Source organism: Chiloscyllium plagiosum, unplaced genomic scaffold, assembly GCF_037043375.1.
Source record: "Chiloscyllium plagiosum isolate Xiang-an unplaced genomic scaffold, Cpla_swu_hap1 HiC_scaffold_12, whole genome shotgun sequence".
NCBI lineage: Eukaryota > Metazoa > Chordata > Chondrichthyes > Orectolobiformes > Hemiscylliidae > Chiloscyllium > Chiloscyllium plagiosum.
In genome coordinates this window covers 61,707,208-61,727,365 of record NW_028270150.1, presented here as the reverse complement: position 1 = coordinate 61,727,365, position 20,158 = coordinate 61,707,208, and the positions used below count along the sequence as shown (strand labels likewise).

Below are 20,158 nucleotides of genomic sequence, written 5' to 3'. Positions count from 1 at the left end.
ATCTGTCTTTAAAATAAGAAAAAGATAGTGTCTAGGCTACCTTCTTAAAATGTTTCAAGGCGGTTCTGACATGGACCAGAACAGTATATATAAATGTCATTATGGAGTTAGCTAATAGGTCAAGGATTTAAAGTTTACCACCCTTTTCTGATGATGGTGGTATGTTTCAGAACTATTTAAGTATATCATTTCAAAGCATTTACAGATACTTATTCAATGTGAAAACTTCAGTAGAACTGGAATAAGGGCTAATGTTACAACTTATGTGCTGCATGTAATGAGAACAATGACAAGAAATTCACAGCAACATGGATTTCAGAAAGGAAGGTCAAGCTTAACAAATTTGTTGCAAATCTCTATGTATATAACATTGATAGTAAAGGGTACAGCAGAGGATGTTATATTCTTTGACTTTTGTTAAGCATTTGATAAGGTCATTCTTAGGAGACTAATGGCTAACATAAAACCTCATGAGATTCAAGCTAAAAATGTAAATAGGATTATTAATTGGCTAGATCTAAGGAAGCTCAAGGTAGTTGTCAATCATACGAGAATTAATTGGGCACCTCTGGTCAGTGAAGTCACAAAGGAAATGGTTCTTGGACCTGGATGTTCATAATATTTGCTAATGACCTTAGGAAAAGTATAAGAAGCAGAATTTTATGTCTCTGAATGCCATTATAATGTAATGAAAAGCAGCACACCCTTGTAGAGATCTATAAAGATCGACAAATATCTTGCAACTTACAAAAATGACATTTAATACAAATAAATATAAGGTTATATAAATCAGTACTGAGAATAAGAAGTAAATTGCTAACAGAAGAGTGCATAATCAGTTCATTTTCTGTCGTGAAAGGATTTTGGATTTAAGAATTCAAATGATGTCATATTTTATCTTTGAAAGATTCTGAGAATTTATGCAGCAAGCAGATGAACCATTCAAAATAGGTGAGTGCCAGGTTTAATCCTGTGTTCCTCCTGAGGTAACTAATAACCTCATCCAAGGCAGTGTTCGGAAAAGAATATTTGGCATTGACACTTGTGGATTACCACGGCCAAAAAGCAGCCAGTGTAGCTTACTTCTGTTTGATTATCTATGAACTCTACCTGAAATGAACAAATGCAGCATCAGTTGAGACATTGAACTTGGCTGGAATGGAGCCCTTAAATTAATGGGTTACTGATACTCACTGTCAATTTTTTTAAAGGTACAGTTAGAATACATGCAATAGAGGTTCTGACATTTTTTCTCAGAGTGATGCTCCATTCAGGAATGTAAAGTCAGAAAATAATCATAAGGTGTATGTCCACTGGCAAAGAGATGACATTTATTAAGCACTGATGAGGCTATACTTCACTTATTGTGTACAGGCGTAATAATGTAGCATATCAAAATAAAATCAATGCACCATAAAAACAAGAGATTTACTCTAATCTTTAATTAATAATTTCATGAAGTAGGTTAAGTAGTTGTTTAGTAGTAAAAAACTTAAATATTTCCGGAAAAAAGACTTTTTTTTTAGATTTCTATCTTGCTCTTTGGTATATCTTCAAATTGTTCAAAGTAAAAAAAAAAATTGTCCTGAATGAAAGGAGAATGCTGATTTATTGGCAGGTGGGCTTTGATTCATAGAGAGGTTTCCATGGTAAATGCACTTTTTAATTATGATTGACAATTAACTGCCAAGCTTCTTTTACATTTTAAACCAGGCAGATTGATATTGCTTATGGTCAAAGAAATGCCATGGGGAATGAACTCAGTGCCATGAGAAATGAACAATGTCTGTAATTGGGATCCACACTCATTGCTGGCTCAATTAGGGGATTTATATTTCATGATCACACTCCATGACTGATTTTGATGCGGATTCAGGACTCATAATTAGCCAGGCACTGGGCACCCAAACCCTATTTGAAAATTCATTCAATTGTCTCTGGCTTGTAACTAATTGGTGAAATGTTAATTTACATTTCCCAAGATAGTTTTAATCCAATAGTCATAGGTGCCATGGATATTAACATCCCAGTGAATGAAGCAAAGAAATGTTAATTAGTCATATGGTAAAACTGTGTTCTGTTTTATTCATTATGAAAACAAGGGAATTGACTTGAAATGCATTTCCAATAGCTTGGCACTTTATGGAACCATGTATAATGACTGAATTCTTAATACATGATATTTAGTCCAGCTAGAAATGCAGCTGAAATTTCACTCCAAGTACGATGTAAGTTAACATTCACTCATAATTTGCAGACTCAAATTACTTTTTTTGTGACAGTGATGCATTTAATATTTTCTCCTCTGTATTTTAGAGTTAATAAAGGAAAGCTGTAGAGCTTGTCATAAATGATCATGAATAATGGTTTGACTGGAGTCCAGAGGACCATTTAAGTCTCAAAAATTGAAGAATTTTTTTCATTCCTCTCAACCCTTGAAATGTAAATGTTTCTGTAAGAGTGTCTCTGTGTCACAGTCTGATGGTGAGGTGTGTGTTGTTTTTATATTCTCAGTGGTATTCCTAACAATTTAGCATTAAACGATAAAAGCAATTCAGATTTATTGAAGTTTAGAGCAACTTTCTGTTGAGCATTGGCTGCTTTCTCCATAAAAACCGATTAATTTCAGAGTGGATCTGAATAGTTGACTTATAATTAATGGAAAATACTGGAGAAGTTCAGCAGGTCGGGCAGCATCTGTTAAGAAAAAAAAACATAGTGGATGTTACAAAAAAGGCTCATCTGTGAAATGGGAGGGAGAAAATGATGGTTTTTGAGCAATTGATAAAATAAGGATATGTGGTAACAGCAAAAAACAAGCCAGTTTCACTGAGAGAAAACTGTGTAAGCAAGATACTGAAGTATGGGAAATAAGAACAGAAATTGCTGGAAAAACTCAGCAGGTCTGGCAGCATCTGTGGAGAGAAAGCAGTGCTAACGTTTCAGGTCCAGTGGCCTGAGTTCAGAACTAGAAATGGGGTTGGATTTGGGGGGGAGGGCGGGGAATGGGTTGGATGGGGGGGGGGGGGGGGGGGGGGGGGGTGGAATGGGTGACATACATGCCATTTTCTTTCTCTGTATACAAAAGGTAATTTTTGGCCAGTCTTAGCTATTTTTCTGGGGGAAGGGTGAAATTATGATTTTCCTCAGCATTCCTCAACCCATGCAATTTTCTACTTTCTTTTGTATAGCAGAAATGTCTCGTGTTCAGAATGCACACCCAACCCCCTCACTCAGGTCAGATTCCATTACTTAAATGGGGATAAAATTAGATTTCTTGGTGCAAGTTGTTTTAATTCTGGTGTGAGCATTTGTTAGTCTATTAAAAACCTGTTAGGTTTGAGAGTTTATGAAGAAAATGGCAAACCTGTCAGGGAGTCTGGAATGGTAAGTGTGAAGAGTTTTCGCACTTTCAAATGAAATTATTAGGTATTGTATTGTAATGATGATGTATTTTTAATTCATTGTTTTATCATAGGGATCTGTCCTTTAAAAGTATTGTTGTCCCTTACATTGTCCAGCCTTGTGTGTTTCTCCACAGAGGAGACACCCTCTGAAAAGCAGATGAGAAAATTAATTTAAAAAAACATCACAGCTGCCTGACCATGATTGTGGAGAGGTAACTCTTGCACTTACTGACCAGTAGTGTTACGACGCTGAGGTCAAACCCCTCTATTAATTAAAGCCAAAAACCTAGAAAAGCTTGCCTCATCTCATAATCTGTGAAAATGTGAGTGACAGAGAACACCTAAATTCCACTAATTAATGGGAATTAACAATTTATTTTCCTAACTCTAACAATGACATTAAACAAAAACTATTCATAAATCCAAGCCTCCTTTGTCTTAACTACTCACAACCTCAATTCTATTCCAATTACACACTTATTAAACATCACATTAACTTAATGTCAAGACCACACACCCTTCTCCCCTGTCTTCAGTGTTCTGACTGATGATCTCTCTGGGTCATCTTTTTTTTTACTGCAAGTATGTTTTACATGAAAAGGTACCTTTGATAGAGAGTGTTTTCTAATTTCTTTGAGAGCATGATGTTAGATGGGCAGTTAGCTCTCCAGCAGTTGCTCAGCTGATCGATGGAAGTTACTCTCTGGCCAACTTTCAAAATGCTCCCAGCATTGCAGTATCTCATTGGTTCAATGTTGTCAAAACAATAAGTTCAAACTTGATTGGGTTTTAGTATCCTGGGCATAATTTGAACGAAATTTGAATAGTTGTCAGAACAGCAGCCAAAACTCAGGTATCCATTTAACAGCCATTTGCTACATGTATCTATTACTTGTCTCCCAGCCTTTCCTTTTGGGCAGCTGAGCCTGCACTTTACGTTTACTTCAAAATTCAGAAAACATTTCCTATTTTAAAGTGAACAAATATGTTTTCGACTTGTAATAATACTTGCAACTGCGGTAGTTTCTTTGGTCTTTTAATTGAGACTACTTGATTTTAAGAGTCCCTTAAAGGTTTAATCCAAAGTGATAAATCATGGCAGGAGAGCTCAAAGCTGTGATTTGTTGTTCCTACTCTATTCAGGAAGCCAGAGACATTTCTAGTATCAGGGACCAGCATGTGAGCAGAAAGTGTCTCAAGTTGCAATTTGTGGAAACACTGGGGCTTTGGTTGGGGACACTATGGAGCACCCACTCAGCTGAGAGTATCATGGATAGCACATATAGAGAGGTGTTCACACCACAGGCTGAGATTCCACTGGCACAGAGGGAATGGGTAATCACCAGGCAGAATAAGAGGACGAGGCAGGCAGTGCAAGAATCGCCTGTGGCGATTTGGCTGCAAAATAGATATACTGCATTGGATCTCTTGGAGGGAATGGCCTCTGGAGGGAAATAAAGCAGCAACAGCTAAATTTGATGCATTGGAGAGGAGGAGAATGTGTGGCATGCATTAGTTATTGGGGGATTCAATTGGAAGGGGAATAGATGGTGTTTCTGTGGCACAGATGAGATTTAAGATGTTATGTTGCCTCTCTGATGCTGGGGTCAAGGATGGGTCAGAACAACTACAGGAGATTCTGGAAGTGGAGTATGAACAGCTAATGGTCAGGTATACACTGGTACTAATGACATAGGTTAATAAAAAAGCAATAAGGTCCTAACAGCTGATTGAAGGAGTTCACAAGTAAGTTGAAAATTAGGACCTTAAAAGGTAGTGACCCCACAACCATGTGCTTGTCAAAATAGATACAGCAGATATATCAAATGGATACATGGCTGGAAAGATGGTGTAAGGGCAGGATTTCAGATTCCTGGGATATTATTGCTTATTCTGGAGGAGGTGTGACCAGTACAACCTGAATGGTTTACATCCAGGCAGGACTGGAATTGATATCCTAGAGGTTCTGTTTGCTTGTGTGGTTGGAGTGACATTAAACTAGAATGGCGGGGGATGGGAACCAAAACAGGGTGACAGGGAAAGATAATCAAGAGAGTAATAAAACAACAAACAGTAAAATATAACAACGGTAGACAGAATATACAAGGATCAGAGGTAAATAGGACCACAGTACAAAGAAAAGCCGGGATCATTAAAAATGACAAAAAGACAAACTTGAAGTCTTTGCATCTTAACACATGAAGCATTTGGGATAAGATTAATGAACTGATGGTGCAAGTCATTGTAAATGGATATGACAAAAACAGATATTGTTAGAAAAGCTCAACAGGTCTGTTAGCATCTGTGGAGAGAAATCAGAGTTAATGTTTCAGATTGAGTGACCCTTCTTCAGCACTTCCTTAGGTTTAATAAATGACCTCCAAGCTGTAGATGTTAATGTTCACTTTAGATTAGATTAGATTAGATTAGATTAGATTACTTACAGTGTGGAAACAGGCCCTTCGGCCCAACAAGTCCACACCGACCCGCCGAAGCGCAACCCACCCATACCCCTACATCCACCCCTTTAACCTAACACTACGGGCAATTTAGCATGGCCAATTCACCTGACCCGCACATCTTTGGACTGTGGGAGGAAACCGGAGCACCCGGAGGAAACCCATGCAGACACGGGGAGAATGTGCAAACTCCACACAGTCAGTCGCCTGAGTCGGGAATTGAACCCGGGTCTACAGGCGCTGTGAGGCAGCAGTGCTAACCACTGGGCCACCGTGCCGCCCTTTAAGAGTGAGAAACTTGAGTCAGAAACAACTGTGTCTAAATCAAAAGAAGGAACTGTTATGAAATGAGGATAGAATTAATTCAAGTGGACTGGGCCGATAGGTTAACAGGAGAAATAGTAAGCTAGTTGTGGCAGGCAATTAAAGACATAAATCATGGTTCTCACCAAAAAATTATCCAAGTCAGGAGGAGAGATTTAATGAGAGGGATAAACCAACATGGCTAACCAAGGTAGTTAAAGAAAGTGTTATGTCAGACGAACACGCATATCAGGAGGCAACGTCAGTGATAGTCCCAAAGACTCAGATATATTCAGAATCCAGCAAAGGAGAACTATAAAGATAATAGAAAATGAACTGAGGGCAAACTAGTGAGGAAAATAAAAATACTGACAATAAGAGCTTCTTTAAATATGTAAAAAAGAGAGGTCAAAGTGAACATAAACCCTTAAGAAAGTTATGAGCATCATGGAAAGGCAAAGGGATTAAATAGATACTTTGCATCAAGTTTTATGCTGAAAGATACTTTGAGCAGACAAATTAATGGGGATAAAGGCAGATAAATCCCTGATTGCTTGCAACCTTGGATCCTAAAAGAGGTAGGTACAGAGATAGTAGATATGTTTCCTAGAAATTTTCTAAAAATCCTTAGACTCTGCAGAAATATTGGAGAATTGGAAAACTGCCAAAGTAACACCCTTAATTAAAAAGTGAGGGAGGCTAAAAATGGGTAACCACAGGTCAATTCGCCCAGCATTAATTATTGGAATCAATCATAAAGAAAGTAATAGCAGCACCTTTGGAAAATCAATCTAATCAATCAGAGCCAGCATGGCTTAATGAAAGGGAAAGCGTGGCTGACCATTAATCGAGTTTTTCAAGGAAATCTCAACCAGAGTGGATGGAGGGGAACTGGTAGATACATTATATTTGGACTGCCAGAAAGTGTTCAGTGAGGTACCTCACAAAGGTTAATTGGCAACCTGAAACTAATGGGATTTCATAGAGATCAGTGTGTGGAACCGCAACTGTTTCCAACATATATACATGACTGGATCTGTAAACATTGTGGTTTGATCAGAAAATAAGTGACTGGGATCTCAAATTGGCACACTCATAAATTTATCTTTTCAATCAAATATGGAACAAATGCTGGCAAATAGGACTAGATTAATTTAGGATATCTGGTCAATATGGAATAGTTGGATCAAAGGATCTGTTTCTGTGCTGTGCATCCCTATGACTCTATTGTGTACAAAAGGTCTGAGATTTTTATGTAAACTTAGATGCCTTGAAAGTCTGTATATGAGATTAAATAAGGAGTTATTCATGAAAAGATCAAATTTAATACACCTCCAGTGAATACTGGGTGAATGGTGCAAGGATCAAATTAGAAAAAGTTGGAATAATTTTGATAGTTGGGTCTTGTTTGCATTTTTCTGGTGTGTTTTCAGCATATTTCAAACACTGAGAAAACAATTTGATGATTTCAGAGTGTGGACATGGAGGGGATAATGTTGGTGGCTATTTGTAAAACATAAGCATGAACCAAAGAAAGAAAGGGTAGATCTATGGTGGTCAGAGGTGTGAAGGCAACCATGTAAACATGAAGACAATGTTTATTTATTGTTATGCAAAACTAATTAAATAATCAGACAGTGATTCAAACTTTGGATTTGCTGTTTTCAGAAAAGATTTACGATGATGTTGCAGGGAGTGGAGGGTTTATCCTATAGGGATAGGTTGAATAGGCTAAAGCTGCTTTCCCTGGAGCTTCAGAGGCTGAGGAGTGACCTTATATAAGTTTATAAAATCATAAGGGACATGGACAAGGTGAATAGCCAAGATCTTTTTTCCAGGGTAGGGAAGTCCAGAATTAGAGGGCTTAGGTTTAAAGTGAAAGCGGAAAGAATCAAAAGGGACTTAAGGGGCAACTTTTTCATAAAGAGGGTGATGCATGTATGGAATGAACTACCAGAGGAAGTGGTGGAAGCTGGTACAATTACAACATTTGAAAGGCATCTGGATGGGTGCATGAATAGGAAGTGATTAGAGGGATATGGGCCAAATGCTGGCAAATGAGACTAGATTAATTTTAGATATCTGGTCAGCATAAACGAGTTGGACTGAAGGGTCTGTTTCTGTGCTGCATAACTCTATGACTCTCCAATTAGAAGTCAGGTCTTTGACTGCAACTGTTACAATGTATATTCATGACTTAACCTGTAAACATTGTGGTTTGAACAGAAAATTAGTGAATGCAATCTCAAATTGGCACACTCATAAATTTATCTTTTTAAACATGTAATGTCTGTGATTTTTATGTAAATTTAGATGCTTCTAGCTGGAAGGAAGATGGCTTTTTTTTCTTCCTTACTTTGTCCTGCTCCAGCACTCTTTAGTATCTAGTTTACAACACAATTTTTTTCACAGGTTCTAACCTTTAAGAGCTGTTTAAAAATATTTTTCAAGGACAAGTTTTTACTCCTAAAAGTAATATTTTTGTGAGGTCCCTTAAATATATGAAGTGTTAAATGATTAAATTAAATTTGTTCAGGAAATCAGTGGGTCATAGACTTTATTGATTTGATCTTGGCTACCTATCAATGACTGAGAGCAACCACAAGGGATTTCTCTTCGTCATGTGGGCAGAGTTTTACCATCTGCTGAAAATATATTTATAGTTAACTTAAAACTTCAATGTGGTACCAGTGATTGATGAGGACACCACTATTGAGCTTATAGCTTATCCTGCACAGATAGTTTGACAGAATTTAATCTAACTCATCGTTCTACCAAGCTTGGTACACTTGTATCTTCTGATAAAAAGAGAAACAAGTGATTTGAAATTTCAAAAATCTATCTTGCATTCCCCACATACATTACTAAGCTCACCATCAAAGTAATTCCAACACAACACCACCTCCATTTTGAACTTCCATGTACACATTTCTACTCTATTCCTCTCAGGGTTGAAAGGTCACACTTTTATGCTGGTTCTTTTAATATCACTGTTAAATACGACAGTCTTCATGAGTTGTCCCCTCAACTCCAACAAAACCAGCTCATCATTCTGCTAACATGCGATATGTGTTATCTGAGGCAAGAGCCTTTTTTGTTTGATTATTACTCTTAAGTTCGACTGAAGATGAGCTTTTTTTGTGTTTGTTATTTTATAAAGTTTGGACAGCAGAGGCTAATATGGCTTTCTAATCTCCAGAGATGTTCAGAATAAAATTGCCTTCATCATAGTCAAGTATGATATGATGTAGAAATTAATATAAACAGTTTATAGTTTTGTCAATGTATCTGAAATACTGATATTAAGTGAGTTTCGTTATTTACATTTTTGCATGAAATTTGAGAAGGCTGCAAGGCAAAAATGTCACTTTGAGAATTTAATGTAACACTTGGGGAACTATGCGTGGAATTGTCCTAAGCCCTGAATAAGGTAGGCAATGTTGAGTCAGTTAATAAAATACGGCAGGACCCGAAAACTCAGATTCTCAATGTCATGGAGAAAAGTCTGATTTTCCCCCAGGTTCTATCATTGAGCTGAGATCCTGCTAGTGTGCATGCTTTAAAATATGCTTATGAGCTAATCTCACCTCAATTTTGCGCAGTTTTCTATTTTCGAAGGAGTGAGATAAACTAGACAGTGAGAATTCTCAACATAGATACAACTTCTCAGGGTATTTACATGGGCCAACATTTCTCAAGACCACTGAGTACACTCCATTGACAGAGACTTTGGCGTTGGGAAAACACCAGACTCACCATATCATTGTGGCATATCTCTCATTTATAGTACAGGTGAGAATTTCAAAACTACACAATAGATCACCTACATCTTTGATTGAAATTCTGCCAACAGATCACTTTGACCTCAGAAACAGGGTTCACCACAAGACTTTCAGCCTGCTTTCTTAGTGCTTATACACTTCGTGCTTACTTGAATGCTCACAGCATCTCTGTCTTGCCTTTCAGTACAGACAGACAGTCAGGCAACTTTACATGTTCAACAACAGTGGATCATTAAGGGAGATTTTGGTCAATAAGGGGGTTGGTGCTTTGTCAGCTAGTCCTCAGTGAGTAGGAAGCACAGAGCGCAGGTAGTTTAAGGATGGTGTGGATGAAAGCCATTGAGGGAAGATGCAGAATGCAATGCTAAGAGTGGTCAACCATAAATCTTAAAAGCAGACATTAATCTTAAAAGGATCTTAAAAGGCGATCTTTAAAGCAGAGTTCGGGCATGTGTGAGATAGCAGAGAGAAGATTATGAACTTTGCCATTGCAGAGCACAGAAGGTCATTAACCATTTTTGCAGCATTGCTTTATGTTTCTCCAGGCTGTGGACTGACCTGGATGATTACTTAAAACTACACTGGCATTTGATACAGGCTGCAGCTGGGTTTTAAATATGACGCGACAATGTCAATGGATAGAAGTTCCAGCACTGACAAGCATTTTATTGAGGCTGAGATCCTCTGGACTGACCTGGTAGACAACTGAACAACTTGAAACATATCATGGAAGCCAGGAATATTCTCACCGTGGTTATCGCCTAGTCTGCACCATTGTGACCTGGCCTACGTATTATTGTCAATATCTGTCATGAAGTACAATGTTCTTTTGTTGTCTTAGTGCACAATAGTCTATTGTTCATATTTGAAATTTATTGTTTTCTTTTCCTCAAACCTGCTGTTTTCAACCTTCCTCAAAACCCCACTTTTGAACCATTCTTTCCTTACATATGTTATAAAGCAGAGGTTGACTCCCCCGCCCTCCCCCCCCCGCCCCCGAGAAATAAAACTGAAACACCAAAGAAAAACATCCTATAATCTGTAAAAAAAAAATGTGAAAAGTGGTGCAACCTGCTTTTCAGCTACTGCTAATGGTTAAACAAAATAAATCCCTGACACTCACTTTAAAATTGAAAAGTAACAATTTATTTAGCTAACTCTTAACAGTGAACGAATTAATTAAACTATTAACAAACCAGATAAATCCCTTCTAACTACTAACCATTCCCGAATAAAACAAAATTCGAATGGTATGCTGTTCCACTAAATACAAGTCCCAGTCATAAACAAAAATATAGATTATAGTCTCTCAGAGTTAGAGCCAGGTTACGTGTCTTGTGGAATGTTCTGTGCCTTCTTCTGCTGAGTCTTCTGTCAGGAATGCTACCTCCAATTCTTCTGTCAGGAATGCCTTTTTTCATTGTTGGAACCATTATTTTTTAGATGGTACTTTCTCTAATACATAGATGACTGTGAGAGCAATTTCTCTCTTGAGAGCTAAGAGATGTCAGCTCTGGTGGATGGCAGTTAGCTCTGTAGTGTTTGTCCAACTGCTCACGTTTTTTATACTTTGATGACATATCACTATTTCTTATAAAAGGATTAGTCCAATATTGTCAAAAATCATCAGATGTAAATGTAATAGGTTTTTCGTATCTAAATTTATTGACTCAATCCAAACCTGTTGTTTTAACAAAAACTGCTGCTTGGCCTGCTAACTGTAATGCCTTTCGATAAAATGTTTCAGTTTGAGTGCTGTCTGTGCACCTGTAAACTTTAAAGCTGCTGTTCACAGACATCCATTTTTAAATCTGAGCACAATAAAAATGCCATCTTTTAAAAAGACCATGCAATGCTTTCCCCATTTTACAATTTTACACACACCACCAAATTCCAACTATCTGCCTCCCAATCTACAACTACTCTACCCAACTTCGCAACACACATCATCACAGTTTTCCAAGTTACTTGAAGATGTAGTCATCTCTGAAACATATAGTGACAATGACCACAGTGTTATGAAGATGTGGGTCTACCTTTATGAGAATTAAAAGCTGCAGAATTACTGGATACAGCACCAAATGTATTCAAAAAGGGAAAAATGTAACACTGGGTTGAACAATTCATTTAGTCAGTTTAAATTATACCCGAAACATAACAAACTCTAATCAAGACTGAATTGAGTATATTAATACAATCTGAGGCTCTGGAGTATAATACTGAGGAAAATTGAACAGTTGAGAGGAGAACTGCCACAACCTAGCATGTAAACAGACTGCCTGAAAATAGGCTCTCTTAAAAATAACTTTGAGATCAGTAACCTGTAACACAGAAATTCCGAACAAGGAGAAAATAAGACACAGGAAGATCCAAAGACAAGAACCTACAGCTGCCTGGTTTTGAGATAAGAAGTGTTGGTTTGTAAATCTTAATTGGGAGTTTTATCGGACGAGTGTTATAGAAGGGAACATAACAGATAGGTTAGAATAAGGAATGGTAAATAATTGTTAGTTAATTATTCTCTGTTATAATTTAAGAAATAAAGTTGTTAATTTTTATTTTACATCGATCTTCGCCACTCGAATGTTTACAGATGACTGCATGGGATAAATCTTTTCTGTATTACTGATTTTAAATTAAGTAGGAGAGTTCACCCTGTGTTATTACAACAGTTTGATGTTTGAACCTCTCAAGAATCACACTTATTGTTTTTGCCATGTTTTACCATATCATTCAAAGATTGGGAGGGTTCCACCCATGGAAATGTTCAGTGTGTGCCCCGTTTTACTTTTGTTAACATGTGGTTTGGATTTTGTTCCATTATCGAACCCAATAGCAGGGAAATAAAACAAAACTGTCTGCTGAGTTTTGCAGTCTGACTTTGATTTCCCTTTCTGTTATTTAAGAGACCAATGTCAAGATGTTGAATTAGGCGGCAAAAGACAGTCAGATAATTTACAAAGGGGTTCATTGTAAATCTATACTTCAGCCCAAATACTAGTTTCCACCTTTCCCTTTAGCTTCCTATGCCTGTACAGAAGTGAACTTTCCACTGGGAAAGAATCCAACTTTTTTAAAGATAAATAAGCCCTCCACCAAATTTAAAAATCTATCAGTTAACATGGAACAACCAAAGTCCAGCAGAGGCAACAAAACAAAGAATAAAAAGGGGTCAGACAAGAAAGGTAACTAAATCAAAATGGGGCGGTGCTGGAGAAGATAGTGCATCACAATCCCAGCAGTACCCACCTATCTCCAAAGGTAGACATTGTGTGCACCCTTCTGAAGCAAACTAGGAAAAGCCTTGCTTTTATTTTTTTAAAACCAACCTACTTAGATAGGTTCCAACACATGTCTGGACCAGTAGGGAATTAAACCTGGAACTTTGGTCCCAGAAGTTGGAATGCTACTACTTTGCCGCAAGAGCCCTTATTTTCATGAGTCACTGATTTAAGCAATTCTCTTGCACTGCCCTCTAGGGGCAGCAGACAACACAGCTCTTTTCTGTGGAAATCACCACCAAATCACCCTTATTACGAACGGACAAAACAATGAACAAGTACCACCCACCATGGTGCAACAACAGCAAAATGGAAGGGTAGTTTTATAGAGAGGGAGCTAAATTAAAATGGAGTTGGAGGGGAAGAACCCAGGCAAGATATTTTCTAATCAGCATTAATGTACCAGGTCCAGAGACCCTTCTTTGGAACACTAGTTTTGAAGAAGGGTCACCAGCTATGCAATGATAATTCTGAAATCCTCTCCACAAATGCAGCCAGATTTGCTGAGATTTTCCAGTAATTCCTGTTTCTGTTTTGATTTTCAAAATTCACAGGTTTTTTTTCTTAGAGTCACAGAGATGTACAGCATGGAAACTGACCCTTCGGTCCAACCCAATCTAGGCCCACCTGTCAGCGCCCAGCCCATATCCCTCCAAACCCTTCCCATTCATATACCCCATCCAACTGCCTCTTAAATGTTGCAATTGTACCAGCCTCCACCACTTCCTGTGGCAGCTCATTCTATATACGTACCACCTTCTGTGTGAAAAGGTTGCCCGTTAAGTCTCTTTTATATCTTTCCCCTCTCACCCTAAACCTATGCCCTCCACTTCTGGACTCCCCGACTCCAGGGAAAATCATGTCCCTCATAATTTTGTAAACCTCCATAAGGTCACCCCCTCAACCTCCAATGCTCCAGGGAAAACAGCCCCAGCCAGTTCAGCCTCTCCCTATAGCTCAAATCCTCCAACTCTGGCAACATCCTTGTAAATCTTTTCTGAATCCTTTCAAGTTTCACAACATCTTTCCTAAAGGAAGGAGACCAGAATTGCACGCAATATTCCAACAGTGGCCTAACCAATGTCCTGTACAGCCTCAACATGACTTCCTAACTCTTGTACTCAATACTCTGACCTACAAAGGAAAGCAGACCAAAGGCCTTCTTCACTATCCTATCTACCCTCGACTCCACTTTTAAGGAGCTATGAACCTGCACTCCAAGGTCTCTTTGTTCAGCAACACTCCCTAGGACCTTACCATTAAGTAGAGTCTAGATTAGAGTGGTGCTGGAAAAGCACAGCAGTTCAGGCAGCATCTGAGGAGCAATAAAATCGACGTTTCGGGCAAAAGCCCTTCATCAGGAATACAGGCAGAGAGCCTGAAGCGTGGAGAGATAAATGAGAGGAGGGTGGGGGGTGGGGAGAAAGTTACCATTAAGTATATAAGTCCTACTAAGATTTGCTTTCCCAAAATGCAGCACCTTCCATTTATCTGAATTAAACTCCATCTGCCACTTCTCAGCCCATTGGCCCATCTGGTCAAGATCCTGTTGTAATCTGAGGTAAGCTTCTTAGCTGGCCACTACGCTTCCAATTTTGGTGTCATCTGCAAACTTACCAACTGTACCTCCTATGCTTACATCCAAATCATTTATGTGAATGACAAAATGTAGAGGGCCCAACACTGATCCTTGTGGCACTCCAGTGGTCACAGGCCTCCAGTCTGAAAAACAACCCTCCACTACCACCCTGTGTCTTCTACCTTTGAGCCAGTTCTGTACCCAAATGGCTAGTTATCCCTGTATTCTGTGAGATCTAACCTTGCTAACCAGTCTCCAATGGGAAACCTTGTCGAACACCTTACTGAAGTGCTGTGGTTCTGTTCGCCGAGCTGGAAGTTTTTTTTGCAAACGTTTCGTCCCCTGGCTAGACTTGGGAGCCTCCTGCGAAGCGCTTCTTTGATGTTTCCTCCGGTGTTCATAGTGGTCTGTCCCTGCCGTTTCCGGTTGTCAGTTTCAGCTATCCGCTGTAGTGGTTGGTATATTGGGTCCAGGTCGAAAAAAACACATCGACAAATCTTCGCACAAACTTTGAACCTTACTGAAGTCCATGTACATCACATCTATCGCTCTGCCCTCATCAATGCTCTTTGTTACTTCTTCAAAAAAACTCAATCAAGTTTGTGAGACATGTTGTCCGATGCTCAAAGCCATGTTGACTAACCCTAATCAGTCCTTATCTTTCCAAATACATGTATATCCTGTCCCTCAGGATTCACTCCATCAATTTGCCCACCACCGACGTCAGGCTCACTGGTCTATAGTTCCCTGGCTTGTCTTTACCACCCTTCTTAAACAGTGGCACCACTCCAGTCTTCCGGCAGCTCACCTGTGACTATCGATGATGCAAATAATTCAGCAAGGGGCCCAGCAATCACTTCCCTCACTTCCCACAGAGTTATAGGGTACACCTGATCAGGTCCTGGGGATTTATCCACCTTTGAGCATTTCAAGACATCCAACACTTCCTCCTCTGTAATATGAACATTTTGCAAGGTGTCACCATCTATTTCCCTACATTCTATATCTTCCATATCCTTTTCCACAGTAAATACTGATGCAAAATACTCATTTAGTATATCCCCCATTTTCTGCGGCTCTGCAAGAAGACCGCCTTGCTGATCTTTGAGGGGCCCTATTCTCACCCTCGTTACCCTTTTGTCCTTAATGTATTTGTACAAACCCTTTGGATTCTCCTTAATTCCATTTGCCAAAACTATCTCATGTCCCCTTTTTGCCCTCCTGACTTCCCTCTTAATTATACTCCTACTTCCTTTAAATTTTTCTAAGGATTCACTCGATCTGTCCTGTCTATATCTTACATATGCTTCCTTCTTTTTCTTAACCAAACCCACAATTTCTTTAGTCATCCAGCCTTCCCTTTCACCCTAACAGGAATATACTTTCTCTGGATTCTCGTTATCTCATTTCTGAAGATTCCCATTTTCCAGCCATCCCTTTACCTGTGAACATCTGCCCCCAATCAGCTTTCAAAACTTTTTGCCTAATACCATCAAAATTAGCCTTTTTCCAATTTAGAACTTCAACTTTTAGATCTGGTCTATCCTTTTCCATCACTATTTTAAATCTAATAGAATTATGGTCGCTGGCCCCAAAGTGCTCCCCCACTGACACCTCAGTCACCTGCCGTGCCTTATTTCTCAACAAATAAGGTCAAGTTTTGCACCTTCTCTAATAGGTACATCCACATACTGAATCAGAAAACTTTCTTGTACACACTTAACAAATTCCTCTCCATCTAAACCCTTAACACTATGGCAGTCCCAGTCTATGTTTGGAAAGTTAAAATCTCTTACCATCACCATTCTATTATTCTTACAGATAGCTGAGATCTCCTTACAAGTTTGTTTCTCAATTTCCCTCTGACTATTAGAGGGTCTATAATACAATCCCAATAAGGTGATCATCCCTTTCTTATTTCTCAGTTCCACCCAAATAACTTCCCTGGATGTATTTCCAGGAATATCCTCCCTCTGCACAGCTGTAATGCTATCCCTTATCAAAAATGCCACTCCCCCTCCTCTCTTGCCTTCCTTTCTATCCTTCCTGTAGCATTTGTATCCTGGAACATTAAGCTGCCAGTCCTGCCCATCCCTGAGCCATGTTTCTGTAATTGCTATGATATCCCAGTCCCATGTTCCTAACCATGCCCTGAGTTCATCTGCCTTCCCATTCGGCCCCTTGCATTGAAATAAATGCAATTTAATTTATGAGTGCTACCCTGACAGTTTGACTCTCTTCTGTTCTTAACTATACCAGTCTCAGATCAATCTCTTTCCTCACTATCTCCCTGGGTCCCACTCCCCAACCTTACTAGTTTAAATCCTCCCAAGGAGCTCGAACAAATCTCCCAGCCAATATATTAGTCCCCTTCCAATTTAGGTGCAATCTGTCCTTCTTGTACAGGTCACTTCTACCCCAAAAGAGATTCCAATGATCCAAAAATGTGAATTCTTCTCCCGTACACCAGCTCCTCAGCCATGCATTCGTCTGCTCTATCCTCCTATTCCTGCCCTCACTAGCCCGTAGCACCTGGAGTATTCTGGATATTACTGTTCTCGAGGACCTTATTTTTAACTTCCTGCCTAACTCTCTGTAATCTCCCTTCAGAATCTCAACCTTTTCCCTTTCCCATGACATTGGTTCCAATGTGGACAAAGGCCTCTTGCTGGCCCCTCTCCCCTTGAGAACATTCTGCACTCTCTCTGAGACATCCTTGATCCTGGCACCAGGGAAGCAACATATCATTTTGATTTTTCGTTGCTGGCCACAGAAACATCTGTCTGTACCTCGGACTAGAGAATCCCCTCACACAATTGATGTCTTGGAACCTGACGTACCCCTCGTTGCATTAGAGCCAGTGTCAATACCAGAAACTTGGCTGTTCGCGCTATGTTCCCCTGAGAATCCGTCACTCCCTAATTAATTTGAAATATTCCAAAGGATGTCAATTCAAATTTATTAAAGGAATATCCAGGATATTAAAGGATATTAAGGAATAAGCAAGTATTTACTCTTTGGAATATGATGGCAAGCATCACACGTGATGTCAGATCAAAGTGATGCATGGAGGATTGGTGCCACTTATTATAGCCAAAGACAATGATATTTCAAGAAGTACTTAGTGGAGAAAATATTGTTTCTGTTTACTATAGAAAACCCTGAAATGATTCACATTAGTGAATAATACAAAACCTTACTGTCGGGAACTCCAAACTCATTTATATGATAGAATACTGCTATCACTCACTGGAGAGCATGCAGACACAATCAAATCTTTCTGAATAAGGAACAATCAGGTAGACTGACCTTGAAAACATGGAGGTATATCATTTCTTAAAACTCTGCTAATAAAAGGAATCCTAAGCCCCAGACTGAGTGTACATGTTTGAATTATTGAGTAATTTTCGTGTCACACTGATACAAAACTGAGGTCTGTAATTCCAGTGCTCAGGAAACTATCCTTGTCAGCTTCAGCTTTGACAAGAGTGTCTTTTGAAATACAATCTCAAACTTTAATTTGTTGTGGAAATTGGAAAGTTTCCCTTTTTTTAATCACTCAGCTCATGAGCAGAGAAAGTGATTCAACAGAATTATAATCTATTAATTTTGTTTTCCCCAGTGTGGTTGGTTGATCATAGTTGAAGTATGAATAAAACGGTAATGTTTAATTGTGTCTTTTTACAATGTGTAAAAGTTTTTATTAAAGATAACACATAAGTGCTCCAAGGACATGAGAAATATGTCCATGGTAGGTAACTATTCACCCAGCTTTATAACTCCTCTTATGGACCAGACCAGACCCCCTCAAAATATTTTAATAAAGTAGACTAGACCTGAACATTTTCTTATTTTAAAAGCGGATGTGAAGTGGGTATTCTAGGTGTGATGCAATTGGTCAAACCACATGGCTTTAAGCAAGACAAAATGTATTTAAACAGTACAACTGAAACACAAACAAAAGAAAGCAGAACTTAGAACACCTTAACAATTGAAAAACTTAACCAGCCGATACAGCAATTTAACTAATTAACTGTTCCAATATAGTAACATCCCATAAACATACCCCTTGGCAAAAAGGTAAATTCAAACACAGATTCTTACAGGCAGGAGGGAGCAACATCCAGAGAGAGATTTCAGAGAAAGTCAAAGGAATCCTTTACTGAAGCTTGCAACTCTTCTGGACTCACACATCTTGTGACTGCTACAGCAAAAGAACACGAGAAAAATCCTGAACTGGGAGAACTAGCCGCTCCCCATCCATTGTCAAACTGGTAAACTCCCTCTGCTTTTATGACCTCTCTTCAAAAAAAAGAACAAAATAACCTTTTTAAAGTGCCAGCATCATCACATACCTTCATTTTTCAAAGACACGCAATTGCTAGGAGAAATTACATCAGTTATTTTCAAGTGCGGATACATTTAAAATCACTTTTCTTTGAGTATGTGAGGAAAAGTTGTGGGATTTGTAAAAGGATAAGCGATACTACAGCAAGAAAGCAATACAAATAGCACAGTAAATGTTTGTCAGAATATATGTATGTTTGTGCATCATTCCCATGGAGATGATTCCTAAATATGCAACTTAGAAGAATTTGTTTTTCACATTCGGCGTTTTTTTTCTGCAAATGTTATTTTCTTATTGTACCTATTGTATATAATCATCAGTGAAAAAAGTTTGGCATTTAGAGATTGCTACAAAATAATTTAGCTGTGTTGTTCAGCACATAGTAACTTATTACAGTATGATGCTGCAAAAGTATGATGTTTCACAGCTGTATATACTATAAGTGTCATTAAAATAAATGTTCTTTACAGCGCAAAGCTCCAAGAACAGTTTATGTTGGTGAACTTAAGAACTGGATTTACGAAATCATTATGGAATCTCCATGAAATTGAAAAAATGGAAACATCATTATTTGTATTTTACTTTTAGATAGTTCTGATAACTGATATTCAATTAAGTATTTGGATCAGACAAAATTATAGTCAAAATTATTTCTGTTGTACACTAAAGTGTTAGTTTCTAAAATGTTAGATTTAAGATAAACATAATTTCTTTATAGTTATATCCTCATTTTTTTGTTATAGACATTTTATGATAGTTAATAAACTAGCAAAAGAGTCAACTGGCTGGGGTAGGGTTGATTAACATTTGATGGACTTTTTAACACCAGTTGCCAAATCTCATTCAGCATTTGCTGCACAGCACATTAGTATAAATTTTACCACCTTAATCCCATGGCAGGTTCTCATTATCTTCTTTCAAATAAACTGTAAACCAAATGTCTAATATCGCACAAGCATGAAAGCAAATTGTTTGTAAGATTGATAATGGTTGTTTCAT

The 20,158-nt window shown here is 38.4% G+C and overlaps 1 protein-coding gene across 4 annotated transcripts in view; it reads left to right on the top strand.

The window, feature by feature from the left end:
• Positions 1-20,158, top strand: part of lsamp (limbic system associated membrane protein) — an 843,236-nt gene that overhangs the window by 440,527 nt on the left and 382,551 nt on the right. The gene's annotated exons all lie outside the window — the stretch shown is intronic.